The 19,245-nt window shown below is 29.3% G+C and overlaps 2 protein-coding genes across 3 annotated transcripts in view; one reads left to right on the top strand and one right to left on the bottom strand.

Moving 5' to 3' along the window:
• LOC127701873 (protein MON2 homolog) overlaps positions 1-19,245 on the bottom strand; it is a 226,139-nt gene that overhangs the window by 10,708 nt on the left and 196,186 nt on the right. The window lies entirely within an intron of this gene.
• The window catches only part of LOC127702559 (G-protein coupled receptor dmsr-1-like), a 126,146-nt gene that overhangs the window by 69,009 nt on the left and 37,892 nt on the right, over positions 1-19,245 (top strand). The window contains exons 1-2 of one of the 2 annotated variants that reach the window (XM_052206822.1): positions 4,932-5,095; positions 15,139-15,219. The gene's annotated coding sequence lies outside the window, so the exon portion shown is untranslated. Of the gene's footprint in view, positions 1-4,931; positions 5,096-15,138; positions 15,220-19,245 lie in introns of those variants that run through there. The other variant, XM_052206815.1, reaches the window with a different exon arrangement.

Below are 19,245 nucleotides of genomic sequence, written 5' to 3'. Positions count from 1 at the left end.
AAAATTTTGTAATAACTGACTTTGAAATTACTAACTTTGAACAGTATCTTTAATTTCTATTCTCTGTACAATTAATATCATCTATAAATAAATGATAAGGAATCTGTCTGTATAAATCTAAAATAAATGGGGAATGTGTCCATGGGACACAGATGATGCCCCCCCCGGTTGCATATCATATAAAGTTATAAAAGGACATAACTAAAGAACGGTAAAAGTGATGCTACCTAAAATTGTACTTGATCTGAGTTTTGTGGAAAGAAGTATTGTGTATAAGTTTCATAACATTTGGTTGAGGCTAACTTAAGTTAGAGAATGGAAACGAAAAATTCAGCAATTTTTCCATTTGTAAACAAGCATAACTATAGAACAGTTAAAGTGACACCACCAAAATTCAAACTTGATCTGTATTTTGTGGTAATAAGCATTGTGTATAAGTTTCATAACATTTGGTTGAGGCAAACTAAAGTTAGAGAACAGAAACGAAAAATTCAGCAATTTTTCCATTTGTAAAGGGGCATAACTCTAGAACGGTTAAAGTGACCCCACCAAAATTCAAACTTGATCTGTGTTTTGTGGTAATTAGCATTCTGTATAAGTTTCATAACATTTGGTTGAGGCAAACTAAAGTTAGAGATAGAAACCAACTATTGGGACATACGTACGTACGGACAGACGGACAGATGGACGGACTTAAAGACGGACAAGGGTAAAAATTAATGCCTCCTCCACTACGGCAGGGGCATAAAAAGTAGCAGATTTTATTTGCATTCTTAATTCCAAACATTTTCAACTTGAACTTTATCTGTCTAAAGAATGGTTGGATGTAATAAATGATAGCAAAATGTATAAAACAATCTATCATAAATTATGTATATATACTTTTTGAAGCAGTCAAGTGTTAGTGGTTGGTTGGTTTGTTGTTCTAAGTCCAATGTTTTGGGTAATTGCTGTTATGCTTTTTATGTATTACTAATATTTTATGCTTACATTTTCATTAAATCAAACATCAAACTTCCTGTGCTTGGAAATCAACATATGCTGTTGGTTATTGTTTTTCTTTGTATGGATGTCAGTTTTTCAGTGGTCATGTGTTGGTGTGGTCAGTTGTGCTGTCCAATAATTTTGGTAATTCATGTTATTCTCTTTAAGTAATATTTGATAAAAAAAGAAGTAGTTTTATTCCAACTACTGTAAATTCAGAAATTATTGTAAGGTTTTCATTAATGCGAATAATGAGACTAGGTGAGTATCGCAATAATAAGAACTCGCATTTTGATAACTAAAACATAGATCTGTATGTAGATTGTTCTTAAATCGCAATAATTAAATTAAACTCGCATTCTTGTCCATTTTTAAAAAATTGCAATAATAAATGCACGCAATAATTTCTGAATTTACAGTACTTGAAATACAATAGTATCTAGCTGCCTAACAATATCATAAATAACTAAACCTCTGCCATCCAATTTGCATGGTGTAAACACATAACAGAGATTAACTCAGGCGTTTCTTCCCAAATTAACTCCCTTTAATGAGCATTTCAAAAAATTCTTAACAGATTTAAAAAAGTAAAAATAATATATTAAGATAATGCTGTATCTAATATATCAACTAAAGGTTTTGCATTTTACTAAAAGGAAGGGATGGGTGTAAAAAAAAAAAAAAAATAGTCCAAAATCTTAAGGGTAAGTTAAGTTTTAGCAAACCTCTAGTTGTTGCCTAAACTAAAGTATTGCTAATCTATCCTATAAAATCAACTTTTGCTTTACATTCCTTTTAAAAACTAATCCATATAAGAATACCATCAACCTTACACTTGTTCAGTTTAAGGTAAATAAGGATTCTAATTAATTGTTGTTTAGAAATAGCTGCAAAGTTAATTGTTGAACTAGATTAAATTTTACAAAAAAAATGGTTTGGGTTCTGTCAGTGTTTAAAGTGTAATGTAGACTGTAAAAAGTGAGTACATTTATCAAGTAAATACAGAATTTTTAAGAATCTTTTTGCAATTTATTGATCTCAAAGATTAATTGATTCTGTCCAAACTTCATTACAATTCAAGAAGGTTCACAAATTTATAGTCTCAAAAAAACTGTATCCCAGACTGTCTGTAAATGTTAACTGCAAAAAAATAAGTCCGTGTATCTATCAGTAAAATATTGATAAATGAAAAAAAAAAATAATTAAAAAATTTAATTTTTTGCTTTAGACACCATGTCAGGGCCTTTTATAGCTGACTATACGGTATGGGGTTTTCTCATTGTTGAAGGCTGTATAATGGTTGCCTATAATTGCTTATTTGGTGGATAGTTGTCTTATTGGCAATCATACCACATCTCTTTATTTCTATACTATCTCTTAATCATAAAATGTTTTTTCAGCCAAAGTAATTGATGTGTAACAAACTTTAACCCCAGACTGTATCTACTTGTTAACTGCAAAAAATTAAGTTGTTTTATCAATAAAATATAGAAAAATGAAAATAAATATTTTCAAAATTTGGCTCATAAACAAGCTTCTGTCCAAATTTAATAAAATTCCATGAAGGTTTGACTACAGACTGAACCTTAATGTTGACAACACTGAAGATGTCGCAGAAATGTAGAATTGCTAGGTCTCACTTTTACAACAAAAATAGCAACTTTGTTGAAGAACTGTAATGTGATTTAACTTATCAGGTGACGTCTTTTTTTTTTAATTATAAAAACAGAAAATGGTTTCCATTCAAAACTTTTAAACTATGTTATATCAGGGGAGATAACTTAAAAAAATATTTCTACAAAGAAATGTACAGCAAATATACCTAATATAGCAATAAAACTAATAACATATTTCAATTGAATTTTTTGATAAATACTGAGAGGATTCATTTAGGAAGAGGATTATATTAGTTTGAACACATTAGAGAATAAAGAAACTAAATGTTTTCAATACAAGAATAAACACCTCAGGATAGTTGAGCTGCATTTGATGACTATTGGTAACTTAGTATTTCAATGTCTGTAAAAATGCTGACAATATTAATTTATTGCTTTTCAGCAATTTTTAATATTATCCAACAAGATGCAAAGATACCCTTCATACTGTAATAAAAAAAAAGTTCTGATAGAGCTGACAGAATAGGTGATGAAAGATCAAATGTAAAGCAAATTTACTGACCACATGAACAGACATCCTGGAACATTCCAGGTGAAATTGACATTTTTCCGTTAAGCTAAGCCAAAATATTAACATCAAAGTCTTAAAACAATATTAATCTTGTAAAATTTGAAAGAAATGTATTGAAAATTTCTCGGTTCTTAATTGAATTAGTTTAATGCACTGCAGATAAAACATATAAAAGTCTATTTTAAATTTTTGGTTTGAATGATTTATGGTTTGCTGAAGTCAACATCTTTGATACAACTGAATTAAGGTTGTTAAGTTTTATAGCAATGGCATGCCAATTAATTAATATAAAAATGTGATTGTAATTATCCATTACAATCAATCAGTTTAGAGTTTGTGAGAGGAAATAATTGATCTTGTTTCTGAATAAATTCTTTTGATGAAAAATCATATTGCATTGTAAAAGTAGACAACATTTTTAAAATAAACCATTTAAGATCAATAAAAATAGATTGGTTGACTGTAGTTTGTGTAAAATGCAGTGGCAAATGTGTAATGCATCTTCAAGATGAGAAACCTTCCAAGTAAAAACAGCCTGTCCTTGAGGAAATATTCCGGCAGTGTTAAAAAGTATCTAAGAAAATAGGCTAGAACCAAGGCAAGTACAGGGACAGTACCTGTGTTGCCTAAATTATTTGATTGAGATACAGGTTTTAATCTCTTTTGGTCCTTAGATCAAACTATATATCAAAATTGTCATTATTGAGAATATCCTGACTTGAAGTTCCTGAGGAAAATATAATGAAAATGGTTCATGTACATTTTTCATTTCATTTTTAAATCATGAAAAAGAAGATGAAAATTACACATTTAACCCCTTTTTTCTAGTTGAACCCCACTAAATCCTCCCTTTTAATTTTTTTCTTCTATGTGGATGTAAGAAAAAGGTTAAGTATATGGAAATGAGTTCCAGGGAAAGTTTATCTTGACTAATTAACATATACAAAGATAAATTAATTAGTTGTTGTTCAGCAAACTGTGCCAAAATATAAAAACTCCTTAAAGCATTGTGTTGATCTGTATTTTAGCACATGGTTTTCCTTCTAAACATATCACTGTAATTAGATTAAATCTGGGAATAAATTAAGTGCTGGTGAAAGAAGAAAATTTGCAAGGACAATAATTCTCTACTGTAAAATTTGGTGCTTCAATTGAAAAACCACGGCACTGGTAGTTTAAAGATATGTCTGAGAGTTTAAGACTAGGTTTGATGTTGGATCTGATATAATACAATAACATGCAATGGCACCTGAGTTACATGCATCATTCACCACTTTATATCCTGCTTACCTGATTTAGTCCCTTTTTTCTTTTATCTTGAACTCAGCCAGGCAAATTATTATTTATCAGTTACATAAAATAACACAACTTTCAAATCCTTGATAATTAAATTCATTTTCAAGTCAATAATCTTTACAATAATACTTTGTCAAACTTATTTACAACCTTTTCCGCACTTTTCAAGAAAAAATGATACTTTAATAGAAGTTGGATATTAAGTAAAACTGAATGTGCATTCAAGTATCCATATCTAGCAATAATTGCTGTTGAAAAAAATCAGATAAAAACGTAGAATGGAAGTTGAAATGAGTATAATATTATAGCTTTGGAAGGTAAACATCAATACCATAAGCCAGTATCAAAGGCCATTTACAATACTGAAGGAAGCCATAGATATCGTTAGGAAATCGCCCTGTCGTTCTAATGACTGCTCAGCCAATAAGACAGATCTATAGAAAACATTTGGAGGAAAATACCACTTTTCTTGTGTGTGTACATAATCAAAGGGTTTCAGACTAGGAACGCAATAGTATCAGACAGGTGAAAGAAACAACTGTACAATCTGTATTATAATATTAGTATATAATAATTATCTACACTTATTGGAATTTAACACTTGGTCTAAATTACTACAACTTTAAAGGTAAGAAATAAAGAATAATTAAAATTAACAATTCAAATTGTTGAGACTTAAACATTCTATTTGATTTAAATTGTTGTAAGACTTCAAAACATTCTATTTAATTAAATTTGAATTTTCATAGTCGAAACTTTACAACATTCTATTTCATTAACTTGTTTGCTTACCAAATTTTTTTTTACATTTGTATATCAGAAAGACTGAGAAACTTTGACTATTATGATTTTGTTCATAATCATTTTTCTAGACAAAAACAAATAGTATTCTGTGTTCAGAAGAAAAGAAAAAATAAATAACCTCACTCTCCCACTTTCCTTAAAGAAAAGATGCATTTTTTTTTTAACTTAAATTTCAAACTGTTACTTTCAATACAGTGTATAAACATTTATAACCAAGGATTTGTATAGTTTACTATACAAATCCCTGATATTACCAAATCATTTTTTAAAAGCTTAAAATTCAGATGCAGCTTTTGTTTTGTTAATTATTTCTGTAGTGTCACTCTTAAGACTACAATTAAAAACAAATGATAATTTCCTGTTGCTAATGTGTTGTTTATTGCAAAACGATCTTCTTAATATAGTTTCTGCTGTTTTATAGGAACTATGTCCATTTAAAAAAAACTTTTTAATAATATTACTGTAATAAAACTAAATCTATTAAAGCTGAGATCTCTAACATGAATATATATAGGCATGCATAAAACAAAGTTGTTTTTGTTTGTTTGTTGGATATATTGCTAACAGACAGTTCAATTTTTACATATTTTTCTATAACTTTAGAACATATAGTATCTGTTAATTCAGATTTCCATAAAATGACGACAAAACTTGCAGTCAATGTATATCTCAGTATAAGCCGTAAATTAATAGGACATCTATAATTTGCTAATCCTATAAGTCTGCAAAATATTACAGCCTTTGGTAATAATGTTAATATCAAATAATCTATTTTTGTCATAGCTGCCTAGGACGTATATGACATAGTTAATAGATTTTCACTTTTATTATGTGATATTGAGAAAAAGCTGTCACGCAATTTAATGTGTAAGTTACTATATACAATAACTGTTTTGCTCATTGTTGAAGACAGTACGGTGACCTATTAGTGCTTACATTCATGTCATTTGGTCTCTGGTTGATAGATGTCTCATTGGCAATCATAAAACATCTCCTTATTTTTATTAAGCAGAAATCACAACTAAAGACTGAACAGGATTTTAATCAAAGTGCAACATACAAAGTTTAACTGATCTTCAAGAGATATTTATATATATTTCTGGTTTAATACATACTTGACAAAAGAAATTCATTAAATTTTCCCAACAATTGTTTCTAAAACTAGATCTACTAAGTATATCCGCATCATAATAAATGTGATGAAATTGTCAACGGGAAAATACTTCTTGCAGCAACAGGTTGCATACATATATTTGTAATTGTATTAAGATTTTATGCATATATTTAACTTAGTTAAGTAAAAAATAAAAATTAATTACAAATTAAGTACAATGTACATCTAAGCCACATTGGTTCAATATTAGATTCTAATATGATGCTCTTCTTTTGCCTTTTAAAAAATATAACATGGTCTCATCCAACAAAACATTGGATATACATGCTTGACATTGCAATGGAATTTATATTTTAAACAACGCCAGTGATCAAAATGGATATTTCTACAGGAGTTGCTCACCATATATTCAATAAAATATTTTAAAAAGTAAGTCTATATGTAAATTTATTCTTTAAATCTTGAAACAGTTGGTAATTTTTTGCTTCATCAAACCAAAATTGTGCTTTTCAAATGTATAAATATATGTTCCCCAAAAAAAAAGGTATTAATTTCCCTATTAGAATTGAAGTAGTTCTTTCATCTCATGCTCTATGCCATGATTTTGTCATGGGTATGTATTTATCAATATGTCTATGTCTTTCTAACACTGTTTTAAAGATATTGACAAATAAAAAATCCTACCCATGTTAACATGAGCATAGAGCATGATATGAAAGAATAATTTCTTAATAAGCTCATGTCATTTTCATGAACAGTAGCATTGCTAATAATTTAAAAGAGATCCTTTTGTAATATTCATTTCATTAAACTATGTCTGAAGATCTACCCTTGTTGAACATATTCATACCAACTACAGAGGAATAAAAAAACAACTGATCAAATGTATTCTATTGAACATAATTTGCAAAAGTTAATTTTCAACTTTCTATTACAATTGAATATGTTAATATTTTCACCATTCCCTTTTATAATCCAATGCTTCAACTTTAACAATATATTAGTCTTACCCAAGAAATGTATATATATATATATATATATTAAAACCTTCGATCTGACTTAAGAAATCAATGCATATTGAGTAATTAATTTTTGCTCATATTTCAAAGAAGAATTTCTCACTTTTCAGTCCCTTGTGTGGAACAGATGTCAAATAAACATTCCCATTGGCAAAACTTCTCAACAATTATATGTATCAAAAAGTACTAATTATAGAAAAATTGTTAATTATATTCTGTAATTGCATGGCCCAGTGTACACTAAATATAGATTACAATCTCGAGGGGGGCTTTTTCATTAACAAGGACCCAGTCAAACATATGAATCAATATCAGAGAAAATTATTAACTTTTAATATATTTGTGTGCACAAACAAACCCAAATCAACAAGACATGTTACAAAAAGATCATTACATTGATGAATTAATTCTCTTCCTGACATTGGAGTGCTAATTGTTGATGTTTTGACATTTTTCTGAAGCAAATCAGTATAAAAATTAAACTTTTCCAATCAAGATAAATTTCCAATAACTTTGATTTTTTTTTTAAATGGTTAACTTATTTTTAAAGAATAAATAAATACCTTTCAAAGCTTTTAAAAACAAGCAAACAAGATGTTTGTGGAAACAACAGCAAGTTATAACAGCTATAAAAAACATAGAATCATACACAAATATTTACTTTACATCTTCTCTTGGTAATCTTTTATTTACATTTAATTATGAAAATTTGACCTTTTGATAGATGAATGTCTTTTATGAATGCTGTTTAGTTATACAGCTGTCTGTAAAAGAACTACCAATGACCATGAAAGATACTGGAATAGTAAATGTGACTGTACAGCCTATTAAAAAAAGACAAAGCTCAACCAAAGAACCTTGTTCAGGACTAATTGAGATATCATATTTTAAAAATTTTCTTAGATATCCATAAAATTAAAAAAACTCCTTACTTACAAGTTCATTCCCTGACTTCATCATTTGTATAAATGGCAAGTCAATGCTTTTGAGGGTAAAATACTTGGATCTAAAAAATAGAACCAGAGATGAACAATAGCATACAAAAGTTTTATTGAAATAAAATCATGTGTTAGAGGGGAGTTTAGTATACAAAATGTCTATCCCAATTAAATAGATGGTAAAGTCCATGTTTTGCAATAGGAAATCCACAAAAAGCATTTCATCTTTGAATAAATAAAAGTCCCAACTAATAATTCCATGTCATGTCTTTTAAATGAACAAACAACAAGCCGCTCCTTATGTTATAATTTTAGTAGACAGGTTCAGATTTGTTGTCAAACAAGACATTTACTAAAATGTGCATAACAAATTGAGTTATATCATCTGAATGCTGTTTGAAAATAATTCAGGTACAATTTCTATGCAACTTGTGATCAATTTGACAGTGGTCACTCATGTGATTTCCCCATGGAACAAGTAGACAAAAACATAATTAATTCTGTTCAAAGGGTAAGCCATGCGAGTAGTACTGATTCATGTTGGTTTTTACACTAATATAGAAATTCTTTGCTACATGGTGAGAGTATAATAAACGCTAAAACCAGCCATTGTACATGCCTATAAACAACATAGATCGCTTTATTATGGTTAAAAAATCCTATTTTTTCTCCAAACCATATCCCTATGGATTAATCTTCTGCCATGTGAACACAAGAAATAATGATTTAGGAAGTGATTTTTTTTTTTGAAAAATGCAGGCAGAATATTTCTTTATTCATTTTGGTATGGACTTAACCTTTTATTTTGGTTTTGGTTAATCCTTGAAGGAAAGAGAGAGTCAAACATATGAACTCTTAAAACTAGATATCAGCACTTTTTTTTTTGCATAATGCAGGCAGAATATATCAACAGATGAAAAAATAATAACTAAAGTTAATCAAAATGTGCATTCAAAATTAGCAAAATAATATATTTCATTTTGATATACCACATTGGGTTTCTATGTAACAGACCTTAAAATGTACAAATTATTGCGAAAGAAATTATACTTTTCCACAGATTCACTTGAAGGTTACCTGTTGATTTAAACTTTTGTAAGTTCTTTTGTCCAATCTAATAAATACGTTTATTCCTTGAATGCCAACATCCTTTGATCTACCGACAATTTACCTTTAAAATAATGTTGGCGTTCGAGGAATAGGTGCAAGTACATATCAAAACAAAAGTGCATGCTTTTCAAAACAATCATACTAATTAAACAGATAGGTAAATTACAGGTACCTAAATCTAATTCATGTTTGTCAAATTGTTGAAAATCATTTTTTGCTGTTACTGCTTGAACAAATATAGATTCTCTTAAAATGAAACTTTGAAAAGTTTTGCATCACAAAGTCAACATGTGCATATTGTCAGGAATTCCAGTTTGCTCAAATTCTACAATAGCCCATACTTGCCAACCTCTGAAACCTTCAAAGAGGGAGATCTCCCTCTCAGCTATGACAGCTGAGGGGGAGATTTTGCGCGAACGACATTTTCAAGTGAAATATATGACGTGTTTATTTAATCATCTACGAAACACATATAAGAGTTAATAAATATACTTTGTTTCTTTTAATATGGTTATATCCTACAGAAGGTGTGTTGTTTGTTTCTTTCCTATTTCATCATCTTTAACATTTAAATTCCATCAGGACAACATTTCACCCCACATACCTCTGTTAAAAGAGAGCAACCATGTTGTCACAGATTGTGCGTTATGTGTGTGCTCTTCTAAAATTCTCTGATTATGGTTCAATACATACCTTATAAATTTCAATATTACCATTGAATAGAAGTATAGACCTTTTAAGAGATTTTTCAAATATAATTATTTTTTTTGTCTTAAGGCATACAAAATCTTTAAATTGCCATCCTTATATGATTCTTTGTTTAATTTGTATTTAGTTTATATTGTTTTATCAATTCACATTGTTTTAAGAAGGGTAACTTAAAACAGGATTAAACAGGGGAAGTAATCCCAAAATTTCTTTGAAATGTTTATAATAACACAAAGCTTGAAGCAAAAGTCGTTAATGATTGTTAATTAGTACTATGTTTGACACCCAAGCTGTCAAGTGAAGCCATTTAATTTCACATGGTCTGTGATTTACAGGTAAAAACAACCCTCATCAGTGACACAAAAACGTAATTAATGTTGACTTGTCATTCAAGGTTGAAATATCCAAAAGCGGGAGATTCTATACTCCCGCGCGGGAGGGAACCGGCAAGCAGGAGATTTCCCGAATTTCGCCATTTGAGCGGGAGACTCCCGGGAGGGTTGGCAGGTATGCAATAGCCTCTTTGGTCTTTGAAGTTTTTTTCCAATATTTCTATAGTTGCATGTGCTGTAATATCCTCCCATATTACTTGATGGAATTTCTTGAAACTTTGTATCACGTGTTAGATTACTATGTCTTTATTTTGTTCAGTTTGTTCCAGATATTTTTTTGGTAATATTACTACACCCCTTTTTTTTTATTGTAAGTGATTCATAAAATAATAATGGTTATGTGTTTATTATGTTCGCAACTCATCGGAATTTTTGTTTCCCTATTTTATGGATTTTCTTGAAACTTTGTAAAGTTTCCAGCTTGGAAGTTATCAAATTTACTTAATTAGTTCTGATGATTTTTAAAGTTTAATTACTTGTTCAATTGAAATTTTCATATAGTTCATATTAAAAAAAACTCTAATATCCTTTTTTTTAGTTTGATATAATTGTATTTAACTAAAATGTCTTATGTTAATAAATATTTCCATTCTCAAAATATCATTTTTTTTTATTAAAAAATAATAAAAATGTTTTCATTTTCTTTATTTCTTTAAAATTCATAATAATTTTAACCCTAATATCTACTATTTTTTTTTTATCAAAAAGTGATAAAATGTTGCAATTTTATCAAGTTCACTAAATATTTTTAACAGTTAAATACTTATAAAATCACCTATTGTTATTATATATACATCCATTGAAATATTTTTGTTGGCATGCAAGGAATAGGTAACATATAAAATGTTGGCATTCAAGGAAGACACCAATACAATAGCTATTGTGGAGTTTCTTTAATGGGACCTTTAAATTTCTTGTAAGAGAAATCCATCACCCATTGATTAATATACCTGAACAAAAAAGTTAACTTTCAATGATCAAAATACATGTACCAATACTAAATAAGGACATGCAAAATTGAATGGGATGTTATTCAATATCAATAATATATTTTCAATAAGTTTATTATAAACACCAATTTAATCATAATAAAATGCTGCTGGGCGCAGCTTGCATGTGATACAACCACAGAGGTCGAACCCTGAACAGTTGGGGCAAGTATGGACACAACATTCAAGCTTGATACAGCTCTGAATTTGGATTGTGATTAAATATTTGACCCAGCATAGGTTTCTGACACAGAATGAATGTGGTCTAAGAACTTAAAAATTTTTAATTTACCTATTATGGTCCAATATCCAAAATCTAAATACATACACGGTTAGATTCGGCATATCAAAGAACCCCAAGAATTCAATTTTTGTTAAAATCAAACTAAGTTTAATTTTGGTCCCTTTGGACCTTAATGTAGACCAATTTGAAAACAGGACCAAAAATTAAGAATCTAAATACACGCTTAGATTCAGCATATCAAAGAACCCCAATATTTCAATTTGTGATGAAATCAAACCTTATCATTATTATTTGCTTTTATATATAAATCAGAAATAATCAACTTAAAATGGAAAATTTTAAAGAAAAAAAAAGGAAAAAAAGAGCAAAAAAAAAAAAAAGGGAAAAAAAAATACCCCCCCCCTCCAATTTTTTGAACCCCCTTATAATTCATCACCCCCAAACTCAATCCCAGCCTTCCCTTTGTGGAACAAATTTCAGTACAATTTCAGAGAGATCCATACACTTGGAACACAAGTTATTGTCTGGAAACTGTACAAATGCTTGTTTTTTGGCCCCAAACTCCTAAACGTTTAGGGCAATTACCCCCAAACTCAAACCAAGCTTTCCCTTTGTGATATGGAACCTTGTAGTACAATTTCATTAAGATCCATACACTTACACACAAGTTATAGTCCTGAAACTAGAAAAATGCTTGTTTTTTGCCCCTTTTTGGCCCTTAATTCCAAAAATTTAGAGGCAATTACCCCCAAAATCAATCCCAGCCTTCCCTTTGTGGTATGGTACCTTGCAGTACAATTTCAGAGAGATCCATACACTTGAACACAAGTTATTGTCTGGAAACTAGAACATGCTTATTTTTGGCCCCTTTTTGGCCCCTTATTCCTAAACGTTTTAAGCAATTACCCCCAAACTCAATTCCAGCTTTCCCTGTGTGATATGGAACCTTTTAGTACAATTTCAGAAAGATCTATACACTTACACACAAGTTATTGTCATGAAACTAGAAAAATGCTTGTTTTTTTCCCCTTTTTTGGCCCCTAATTCCTAAAATTTTTGAAGAAATTACCCCCAAAATTAATCCCAGCACTCCATTTGTCATATGGAACCTTGTGGTACAATGTCAGAGAGATCCATACACTAACACACAAGTTATTGTCTCGAAGTTACAAAAATGCTTATTTTTGGCCCCTAATTCCTTAACTGTTGGTACCATAACCCCCAAAATCAATCCCAACTTTCCTTTTGTGGTATTGAACCTTATGGTAAAATATCATAGAGATCCATTCATTTAAACTTAAAGTTATTGTGCGAAAACCAATGTGTCTTCAGACAACGACGACGACGACAACGTTATACCAATGTATGACCGCGGTCGTATAAAAAGTTGATTTCTGACAAAATTTTTAGCATTGTTCCAATTGATATTTCCAATCTTTTGTTTTTGTTTAGTTATAGAATACATTTAAGAAGACCTTAAATTAAACATCATCATTTTCCAGTTTTTATTTGTCAAACACAAATTTCTATAGGAACAATGTTGAAAATTTTGTCAGAAATCAACTTTTATTAATGTTTGAATCACTGTTTACATTGAACAGATTGAAAATATATTATGGATATTATAAATACAACATCACATAAAGTTTTGTGAGTTAAAACATGTATTTTCATCCTTTAGAAGATACTTTTTTACTCAGGTAAATTAATCAATGAGTGGTGGATTTCTCTTAGAAGAAATTTAAAGGTCCCAGAGAATACTATACATTTATTTCCCGTGCCTGAGGGAGATATGGAGATTTGTTCACCCAAGAAAATTCATATTTCCCCCGAGGGCCTCGCCTGAGGGAAATATGACTTTTCGAGGGCGAAAAAATCTTCATATCTCCCTAAGCCAAGGGAAATGAATGTTTTATTCCACTGCCATTACTTTGTTTACTCTAAGTAAATGAACATAAAACATTAATTTACATACATTTTTATTAACCGCTTGTTTTCATATCTAAACACGACATAATTTAAAACATTGATAAACAGTACTGATCAAAAGATAATTATCTATTATTTATGTTTGGATTTTACGTCTGAAATAATTTTGAACACAATAGTGACTTTACTGTCGCAATTTAAAAACGTTCAAAACGTTACTTACATAAACCGTGCGTAACGTCGCACAGGCAAGTCCCGATGTTCAGAGAGGAATATGATACTCAGAGGGGAATATGAAGTTTTGTTCAGTGTCACGTGGAATGGTCTCAACCAATCAAACATTGATTAAGCTATCAAATTTAACATACAGTGGAATAAAATTTATTGTACTTATTCAATGGGACAATAGAATTGACAAAAGTTTAAATAGATTGACCAATAGATGAATCTGTGGAAAAGTTTCATTTGGTTCGCAATAACAAAAACAAGAAATTTGACAGTCAAGGGTAACCCGTAACTACTTTCCATAAGTCAGGCATAAAAACAACAGCAACTGACCAAATAGTATTAAGCATGACAAAAGGTTATGTTCAATTGATATTTTTAGCAATAATGCATAAATTTTCCACTTCAGGATGTTGGAATTGAAGCCATAATTATAGTATTCAATATAACGTACCAATAATGACCAAGAAAGGCTATCATTAACTGGCCAATAAATGCAATTTAAGTCAATATTTATCAAAAACAAAAACACGCTAGACCTTGAAACACTTATCAACATGGAGAGGTGGTAGTGGGATGTATAATCATTTCAAATTAACTCTGATAGCATCGCTACACATTCAAAGACTTCACTAGCACATATTTTAAAGTCCTGCATGTATTACTGCTCAGCAATATTACTTCAACATATACTTGCCGGTAAAAGAAATTTATTTCATCCTATAACTTCCTCTGTTCTGGGATATATAGACAAAAAATTATCAAAGTAAGCCTTTTGCTTTAATACATATTTGATAAAAATGAATTATTTCAGGTACATGCATAAAATAACTTTCTTCATTTCTAACAGGTTCAAAATGTAAATTTTTTTTTTGAGATTTAATGTGATCAAACATATAACTTTTTTTCATTTGGACTATGAAAGACTGTTTGAAAATGAAGGCAGTTGCAAGAACATGGCCTAATGCACAGCAAATGTGGGCCGTTTATTAAACAACAAAACTGTATGAATAAACTATGGGTTTGGTGAATTAACATCAACGAGACATGTGACAACCTCAAAACACAAAGTATATAAAGTATAATAATGTTCATGCTTCCTACCTTAATTTCTACACAAGAAAAAAAAATCTTTTCTGTTGCATATTCTATATATTCACAAACAACATTGAATTATTAGACTAATCTTTATTTTTTAGATATACAGATTAAAAGCCTTATGTATAAAAGAAGCCTAGAAATCTTCCAATGTTATAAGTTGCAATTTCTGTCCAAAAAAGGTAAATAATGTTATTTTTGTTTTATACAATGTACAAGTTATTCCAATTCTCAAGAAGCAGCTCTGATTCACAGGTTTGCAGAGCAATGGTAATAATTATGGGTAGATATGAAATTGTTTTAATTGCTATAATATGAAATACATATTTGGTGGTGTAATCCAGTTTTGTTATAGGTACATTGAAAGTGTCATCCTTAATCAATTACAATGTTTAAAAACTAAATATAACATAAAATTTAAAGGAAATATCTAGTTCTAACTATTTGCATCCAAACAGTAAAAGGTCAAAGGAAACTGAATGACTTGCACAAAAGTCATAACTTGAAGCAAGTTTCATGCTTTTGGATACGGTAAATGACTTAAAGGAAAGGGTTATTTATAGCTAAAAAAATTCAGAACTTTTGAAACAAATGACTGAAATCTAAGAAACCAATTTGAAGTTCGCGACTTTCTGAATGAATTTCTGTTGTTGATGATGGTTCTAGTATCATTTTCGATTTGGCAATTGTAGTATAAAGAAAAGGAGAACAGAAAAGACAAACCATGTTTTGTTTGTCCAATTGTTGGTGGAAGTTGTAACAGAAAATAGAGTTTTTGAAAGGTCAGAAACAAATCTGAATTTTCTATTTTTGTTGTCTGCAAAATGGTCAGTCTGTTAAAGGAATACAACTTTTTCTGATTGTCTTATCAATTCCTTTTTTTTTTAAAGTGATAACAGACAAAAGTTCACAATGTTCTATCACAACAGGTGACTAATAGCCTTGTAAAAATTTTCAGAAAAAAAATCAGTAAGTCAAATATTAGTAAACTTTTCATCATCTGTTCATCAAACTCATAAACATCTATAGTAAACAAGGAGCAAGTGTGATTACCAAACGTCACGATTTTAATATTGGTTTTAACCGATTCTCATTAAGATATTTATAATCAGATATCTACCAACTACTGTGTTTATCAGCTGCTATTTTCTACATATTTCATTTTCAATTTTATTTTACCAAAGATTATATAATACTGTTAATTCATTTATGTTGAAAGACAAAGATCAAGTGAAGATGACACAAACCCAATCTTCTTTGGCATCGATTATTACCAATAGCTTTGTCAATATCTGATAATTAATTGTTATTCCTTGTTGTAACCATTGATTACTTTGAAAATTTAAAGAAAATATACAACAAGTTGTGCATAGCAATTGTGTTTTTAAAAACACTTTGTCACTGTACAATATTTTTTAATTAAGTAAAAGTCAATTCTTCAGTTTTAGAAACAGCCACTTATTCAAGTGTTTGTTTTTTTTAAGTTACCCACAATTTACCTTTTTTTTGATAATACTAAAAGTCCATTCATCAAGTCTGACCAAGGATATTTATTCTAATAAAGTCTGCTGGTTAAATAATAGGAAATTCAACTGGCAATTGTGAGTACTTACATAATAATATTTTGTATTATACATTGAAACTGATTTGTCTAAAGAATAAAGTTACTTCATAAAGTTTAAAAAAAAAAAAAACAGTCTTGCAAGTTTTAAACCCCTATCTACATTGTCAACAAAATTCATCTAATTATCAATTTCATTACAGAAACTAATTTTCTACTTTTTGTTGATATCGGTAAATTTTAGCATAATACAAGTTTTTATTTTTCTTGAGCTGTAAATAATAACTGTTCATTTAATTCTTTTGTAAGTTTATTTACTGATATCCTAGTCTAACAGAAAGATTTATCTATTTGTCATTTAACTTTTAAAAACTGCAAGTACTCTGTGATCTTGCTTTCTGTAACTGGGTACTAATTAGTTACTTTAGGTTTGTTTTTTATTTCTCCAGTTAGAAATTTAGATTTCATTCTTATGTCCATTTGACAATCAACAGTTTATTACTTAAAAATATTTTGCTAAACATCACTGTCCCAGACAAGGAGAGGGTTGCATGCTCACAAAAAATGTTTGACCCTGCCTCATTTTTTAATTTTCCAAGTGCATTACCTGTACACCTACAAATATTTTTACCTTCAATCCAAGGAAGAGGTTATCTGTTTGTGAACTTCTGTAGAACTCTCAGTCAAATTTGTAATTTGTAATTTCAGCAATTTGCACATTTTCAAAGATCACAAGTCTTACAAAAAATTTTGAACAAGTATTCATTCTGAATTTCCATCTCAAAAAGGTGATGGCCAATATAAAACTGTTGTATACATTTTATTTAAATCTTTAGTAAAGTGGCTACATTTCTGGACAGGTTAACTAAGGCTAAGACATATTAACAGACAACTGGTCTTCAAATTCACATGCTCTACATTGCAGCAAGGGGCTTAAACTTAACCCAAGTAAATCAAGTGTAAAAAAAGGTCACTGTTACACAAATGTTGTGAAACTATGTTATACTAAGTAAGATAACTGTGGTTCTCAAATCACAATGTGTTTCCTTGAAATAAAAATGGACCATAGTGAGCAAGAGAATGAGCATCTATATAAAGCCTTTTCACATTCAAATTTGGGGCAAAAGTTGTCATCTTTTAAAACTATACACTATTAAATATATACAAGCATTCCATTAATTAATAACTTTACAAAGGAAGAGTTTTCCTGATAGCTAATTTTTTTACAATTTTATCAATTCTATTCTACTAATTACGTTATCTTCCTCCTACTAATATAAGCAGTCATTTCCCTTCAGAATTAACATTATTAATTTTTCAAAAGAGTAATCATACAATAAGGTGTTACTAAATCAATTATAAAACAATGGTGGCAGACACTGACTGATCATATTTGGCATTATACTAATCAAAATAATAATTAAATGTAACAGCAATGTATGAAAATAATATGACTCAAACATGTAATAAATGACATATATTATTAAAGGAATCAATAATTTCAACTATTATTAATTAATTCCAATAATACTAAATAGGATTTTTTTCTTGCACTATATTGTTCGGTGTAATTTGTCATTCTCATAATTATAAGATTTAGTGTATTTGTAGATATTTTTATCAAGTTTGATTAAAATCAAACACTTTACTGATCAGGTTTAAACTTGGCATAAAATAAATTGCCTTCTTTTATTTAAAAAGGAGGAGAAATCACTGAAATCTATTTTAAAATTTCTATAGAAAAATGTGGCTGGATTTGACAGTATGATTATAAAGACTGTAAGTGCTTATATTTCATACATTAGACATCAGTTTTACATAATTCTACTCCTTCCTTAAATTAAAGGAAGGAATATAAAAAAAAAAATGTGTCCCAAGGACAGCATGCAGACGTTTTTCTTAAATATCATGTGGCTGTACGGTGACCGATAATTAATTATATCCATGTCATTTCAACTCTGTTGGAGAGTTGCCTAATTGGCAATTATACCACACCTCTTAATTTTTAACTACAAATACAACACAATATTTCATCTACTAAACAAAAGCAAAATATATTTAGGGGAAAGAAATCCTACTAAATCTAAAACACTGTCCCCTAAAATAATGATAATTTGTATACTTAAGCAGAAGTAAAATTTAACTAGGTTCAATTTTTCGAATTCCAATACTGTTTCTATAGGTTTCAGACTTCCTGCTATAAAAATTTAATCATATTGTCTCAGAAAACATTCTAAAAGTACATAGAGAGGATTATCATCAGCAGATGAGGCAAAAGAGGGGTATTTCATTTGAAAAAAGCCATAAATTTAAATCCTACAGTCCCAAAGTGCCCCTGATATGAACACAAAGTTAAAGTATCCAAAACCTTGTAATCATACAACACAGACAATGTTTCATACTTTATTTTTCAAATGTGAAAATTTGAAATCTGAATATAATAACTTCAAAAAATTAATCTTCAATCAATTATCAGTAATTGAGATTCAGGATTTAAGAAGAGCACTTAAGAGTTAATGGGATTTTAGGAAAACCAATGAAAATATGAATTAATTAATCAGATTTCAGTACATGATTTAATGGAAATGTACTACAAAAAAATAAAAATTGTGTTTATTAACTGATCAATTGTTGACTGCATAATGTC

Source organism: Mytilus californianus, unplaced genomic scaffold, assembly GCF_021869535.1.
Source record: "Mytilus californianus isolate M0D057914Y unplaced genomic scaffold, xbMytCali1.0.p SCAF_1, whole genome shotgun sequence".
Taxonomy (NCBI): domain Eukaryota; kingdom Metazoa; phylum Mollusca; class Bivalvia; order Mytilida; family Mytilidae; genus Mytilus; species Mytilus californianus.
The sequence above is the reverse complement of the archived record's forward strand: the minus strand, read 5'-3'. Positions and strand labels throughout refer to the sequence as shown.